The sequence below is a fragment of the Bubalus bubalis genome, chromosome 7 (genome assembly GCF_019923935.1).
Source record: "Bubalus bubalis isolate 160015118507 breed Murrah chromosome 7, NDDB_SH_1, whole genome shotgun sequence".
In the NCBI taxonomy this organism is placed as follows: Eukaryota; Metazoa; Chordata; class Mammalia; order Artiodactyla; family Bovidae; genus Bubalus; species Bubalus bubalis.
This window is the reverse complement of record NC_059163.1, coordinates 24,138,654-24,144,963: the sequence shown is the minus strand read 5'-3', so window position 1 is coordinate 24,144,963 and position 6,310 is coordinate 24,138,654.

The following is a 6,310-nucleotide window of genomic DNA, read 5'->3' as shown; positions in this document are numbered from 1 at the left end:
AGTCTTGGTCAATCATTAAGTCCATTTTCAGCCCTTTTCCCTTCTTAGAAATTTGAGGGACAGGGCTGAAAATTCCAAACCTCTAATCATGGATTTTTCTTTCCAATGACCAGCCCTCATCCAGGAGTCCATCCAGAGCCACCTCTTTAGCAAAGACCAAATATTAGGACAAAAGATACTCCTTGTGTTCTTATCACTTAGAAAATTATAAGGGTTTTAAGCGCTCTGTGCCAGGAATGAGGGGGCAGAGACCAATATATAATGTTTTCTGTTATCTCAGCAGGGATTCCCTGTGTACTCCTTCATAAACCACTGTGAATGTCAATGTAAATGTTACCCATCTCTAAATTTCTAGCCCAGTTCCCTAGTCATAGTAGGTATGTGACCAGTTTTAATGACAATGATTTGTAAAGTGGGTTAGTCGATCTTTCCTATCACTTGTACCAGGTTGATGTAAGGAGCACATGAAACAATGATTGGAGCTACCATGAGAAGTATTACATGTGATTCAACTGCGAAGTGAAATTGTAGACTTAATATTAAAAGAATCAATTTTTGTTGTGTATATGAATCAAGGACTTACTAGGTACTGAGTACAGGGCTAGATCTTTTAGATCTCATTTATTCTTGGAGCAAGGTCATATGTGTCATTATCCCCATTTACAGATGAAGAAGATGAGACTCGGAAAGTATGTACTTGCATGCATGTTGCATGCTAAGTTGCTTCAGTCCTGTCCAACTCTGCAACCCTATGGACTATAGCCTGTTAGGCTCCTCTGTCCATGGGACTACTAGCCCAAAGTTACACAGCAGATAAACCAAGGTTTCCCTTGGTTTCCCAATACACATGGTATTTGTGCATGAGTGCGTATGAAGAAAGATAAGAACATGAAGGGAGTGGTGATCACTCGACAGAACCCTGCAAAGAGAAAGGAACATTGAGTAAGGAAAAATTCCAGGGAAAGCTCTCTTCTCATCCCCTGGCCTCCTGTGCATTGGGCCAGCTGGTGGCTGATGGATTCTGATGATTCTGATGGAATATGGTTATCTCAAGATGCAGGGTTATTGTTAGTGACCCGTCCTAAGAACTGTGATATTTATTTTTAAATATTTAATACATGTTTAAATACATGAAAATGAGAAGGGCTGTATATGGCCCAGGGCAGTGCCTGGTTTAGTACATGAGTCCTGGGGTCACGATGCCCCCATCTGTGACTGTAGGCCGATTACCGTGCTGAGTCATACATTCCTCACCCTTAAAATGGGGACAATAATAGTTCCTACCTCGTAAAGTTATTCTAATAATTAAGTGAGAAAACATTTAAAAGCTATTTTGCATAGTGCCTGACATCCGATAAACCCTCAATAAATGTTAGCCCAGGTCATGTTGTTATTATCCAAGGGCCATTTTTTTTATTGCCTCCAATTTCCACAAGGTGGCAGGTCGAGTTCAAAGTGGACCCCCATGGCTCTGTGTCCCAAAGGCAAAACCTATTTTAATTGCTTCACAATAACGGGGACCAAAATGAATTGTTTGAAAACATGTTCATTGTCTGTAGAATGTTTGTTACCATCCAGGCATCTTATTGTTGCTGTAAAACCCATCTTAATGGAACATATGTATCATTTAATTTCATCCTGTTGTCTCTCAAGATTCCCAGGACCATCTGCATTTACATGAAATGCATATTAACTCTGGGTCTCTTAGCTAAGTGAATATGTTCAAGTCATCTCATTTTGCGCTAAGTTTAGTCCCTGGACGGCTGTGAGGAGGAGAAAACTCGCAAGCCAGCACAAGTCCTGGTCTTGGTGAACTGCAGAAGGCACGAGATTTGTGCACCTCGTCCTGGAGTGAGAGGGTGCTTGGTCCATTTGTGAGGAGCTACCAAAAAATGACAAAAAGAGATTTTGAATAGGGGTGTGTCTAACCTATTTGTAAGGGCATATTGAGAGAAATGGTTAACTCATAAAATTTCAGATTTTTCTTCTGTGTATCCTCTCCTTTTTCCATTCTCCTAATTTCATGTCATATTGATAGCCTCCAATTTCTACAATTTTGCTTCATCTTTGACACATTGGTTTTGGGGTCAGGTCAAACTGGGTCTAAATCCTGTCTCTACTACCCATTATAGCAGCATTTATAGCAGTAAGGATTTGACAAACACTTTAGCTTCTTAATTGGAGAAGGCAATGGCGCCCCACTCCAGTACTCTTGCGTGGAAAATCCCATGGACGGAGGAGCCTGGTAGGCTGCAGTCCATGGGGTCGCTAAGAGCCTGACATGACTGTGCGACTTCACTTTCACTTTTCACTTTCATGCATTGGAGAAGGAAATGGCAACCCACTCCAGTGTTCTTGCCTGGAGAATCCCAGGGACGGGGGAGCCTAGTGGGCTGCTGTCTATGTGAATACCTCAATTCTTTTTTTTCCCTTTGGCTGCTCTGGGTCTTTGTAGCTGCTCACAGACTCTTTGTTGCTGCATGCGGGCGTTCTCTAGTTGCAGCGCTGCTCTCTAGGTTGCAGTGTGCCTTGGGTTGCAGTGGTGTGTGGTTGCAGGTTGCAGTGGTGCTTGGGCCTATCATTGCAGCGGCTTCTCTTGTTATGCATGGGCTCTAGGCGCTCAGGCTCCAGTAGTTGTGTGCTTGGCCTTAGTTGCCCTGCAGCATGTGGGATCTTAGTTTCCAGACCAGGAATCAAACCTGTGTCCCCTGTATTGGCAGGCAGATTCCTAACCCTGGACCACCGGGGTAATCTCCCTCAATTCTTAAATTAATTTCTTAATTGAGGTGGCACTGATTCATAACACTACCTAAGTTCCACATGTACAGTGTTATATCTCTACTTCTATATACCCTACAGCATCAAGTCTTTATCTGATAATAACAAAACCTACCTGAAAGAATTGTGAGGATTAAATGAAATAAAGCATGCCAAGAATTTAATTCAATCAGAAATAGTTACTAGTAATTAACATAGCCTTGCCCCAAAAATGGCAGATAGAAGGAGCTCAATAAGCATTTGTAGAAGAAATATTAATAAATGATGCTATTTTAGTACCACACAGTTATAATAACTCTAAGACTGGCCTTGGAAGTCTTCAAGGAGAACGCTTACTGAAATCAGTGTGATTTTGTCAACTGTGTCCTCTGATGACTCAGTCAAAGATGTAAAGCTTCTCTGGCTTATTTCCTGCTCATCACTTGATAAAATATGTGACATGTGAGCAGTCAATTTACTTAACTTCTCTGTGCCTTTGTTTCCTTATCCGTAAAGCTGGAATGGCAATAGCATTTAATGGCTCAGATTCAGGTGACTGTGAGGTTTCAGTAAGTCTGCTGTGGGTTTCCCAGGTGGTGCAGTGGTAAAAGAATGCAGGAGACTCAAGAGACACAGTTTCAATCCGCAAATCAGGAAGATCCTCTGGACTAGGAAATGGCAACTCACTCCAGTATTCTTGCCTGGAAAACCCCATGGACAGAGGAGACTGGCAGGCTACAGTCTGCAGGGTCACAAAGAGTCAGACAGTACTCAGCACAGAGCTTGCCATACCTTAAATGCTCAGTAAATGTTAGCCGTTACTCTCTGGCTCACTTTGGAAAACCTATAGTTGCTTCTCCGTGATTCACTTGGGGGATTTTCAGATGTTGTGAAGTGAACTCGTCTAGTTTGTAATTAGAAAAGAAGATAAACCAGATCTCTTGGCCATTTCCTGCCTTTGAAACTTCATGTTTTATGAACCACGGAAAGTACCACAAATTTCTTTTCAACCCACCCCAGCAAACTGACAAATTCGGACCTTTTTCACCCACTCTCTGTACATCTCCCATGGGACTGCGAAAATAAAGGAAGTATTCATTGCCTTGTGCATAAGCTGTTTTCCTAGTGTCTATTTCTTCTGAGTTTCGACAAACTCAGCTTCCTGACAGTTTCATCTACCAGACGATCAGCCCTGCTCCAAAACCAGAGTTTGCCTGTTTCTGTGGATTTTGCAGTCAAAAGAGGGAGAGAGGAGAATTTCAAACGAGGAGGAGAGTTAGAGTAGGCGCGGCATGGAAGAGCTGCTGCGGTAATCAGTGAAAAGAAATCCCAAACTCTCAAACCCAGGACCCCAAAACAGCCCATTCTGCTGCATGAGTTTTCAAACCCACATGAGAAAACAGGTCATCAAAACCTGCCAGAGTCCTCTTCCAGCACAAGCTTTGGTGGAACTGGATATGGCAGTAAATAATGGCCCAGGGTGACTTGCAGAGTGCTGGGCTTGCCCTGCAGTAACTGATAACAGTAACAACCATCAGGCAAAAGAGAACTTTGACAAAGGACACTGATACCAAATCAGCTCCTACACACACCAGCATGCCACAGTGGGAGGAAGTGTGGAGAACAAAGGTCCCTGGTGGAGAGTGAGGGAGAAGGAGCCAAATTCACACCTCCCCTTAGGTGGAGAACTAAGAACTGCAGCCAGGGCATAACTGGCCTCAACCAGGGCTCTTGGCCACATCCATCATGCCAAGATTAGGGATTTTCAATGGGGAAAATTTAAACTGGTTTTGTGTTAGAGAGCCAAGTTTACAAAGACAAATTCAGATCGTGTAGTGCGTATTCTCTTTAAACAGGTGTTGACTGATCTCTTCAGTCAAAATATCTTCCTTGGTTGCTGTCAGTCACATCAACTCCGTGAGTCTTTTATTCCTTCAAGTATTTACGGTAACCATATAGCCCAATAACTGTGCTCGGTGCTGGGGTTATATGGATGAATAAAGCTACTCATTTTCCTACCTCAAAGACGTGATATTCTAGGGAGAATGAGGAAGAGAAAGTAAAGACAGATGCCTGGCTAATTAGCAAAGATAACATGGTGGTGATCGTGATGGTGTTGGGGGATGATGTGATGGTGTGGGGGGGATGATGTGATGGTGTTGGGGGGTGATGTGATGGCATGGGGGGATGATGTGATGGTGTGGGGGGATGATGTGATGGTGTTGGGGGATGATGTGATGGTGTTGGGGGGATGATGTGATGGTGTGGGGGAGTGATGTGATGGCATGGGGGGATGATGTGATGGCATGGGGGGATGATGTGATGGTGTTGGGGGGTGATGTGATGGCATGGGGGGATGATGTGATGGTGTTGGGGGATGATGTGATGGTGTTGGGGGGTGATGTGATGACATGGGGGGATGATGTGATGGCATGGGGGGATGATGTGATGGTGTGGGGGGGGTGATGTGATGGCATGGGGGGATGATGTGATGGCATGGGGGGATGATGTGATGGTGTTGGGGGGTGATGTGATGGCATGGGGGGATGATGTGATGGTGTGGGGGGATGATGTGATGGCATGGGGGGATGATGTGATGGTGTTGGGGGGTGATGTGATGGCATGGGGGGTGATGTGATGGCATGGGGGGATGATGTGATGGTGTTGGGGGGTGATGTGATGGCATGGGGGGATGATGTGATGGTGTGAGGGGATGATGTGATGGTGTTGGGGGATGATGTGATGGCATGGGGGGTGATGTGATGGCATGGGGGGATGATGTGATGGTGTTGGGGGGTGATGTGATGACATGGGGGGATGATGTGATGGCATGGGGGGATGATGTGATGGTGTTGGGGGATGATGTGATGGCATGGGGGATGATGTGATGGTGTTGGGGGATGATGTGATGGCATGGGGGGTGATGTGATGGTGTGAGGGGATGATGTGATGGTGTGAGGGGATGATGTGATGGTGTTGGGGGATGATGTGATGGTGTTGGGGGGTGATGTGATGGCATGGGGGGATGATGTGATGGTGTGAGGGGATGATGTGATGGTGTTGGGGGGTGATGTGATGGTGTGGGGGGGTGATGTGATGGCATGGGGGGATGATGTGATGGCATGGGGGGTGATGTGATGGCATGGGGGGATGATGTGATGGTGTTGGGGGGTGATGTGATGGTGTGAGGGGATGATGTGATGGTGTGAGGGGATGATGTGATGGTGTTGGGGGATGATGTGATGGTGTTGGGGGGTGATGTGATGGCATGGGGGGATGATGTGATGGTGTGAGGGGATGATGTGATGGTGTTGGGGGGGTGATGTGATGGTGTGGGGGGGTGATGTGATGGCATGGGGGGATGATGTGATGGCATGGGGGGTGATGTGATGGCATGGGGGGATGATGTGATGGTGTTGGGGGGTGATGTGATGGTGTTGGGGGGTGATGTGATGGCATGGGGGGTGATGTGATGGCATGGGGGGATGATGTGATGGTGTTGGGGGGTGATGTGATGGTGTGGGGGGATGATGTGATGGTGTTGGGGGATGAT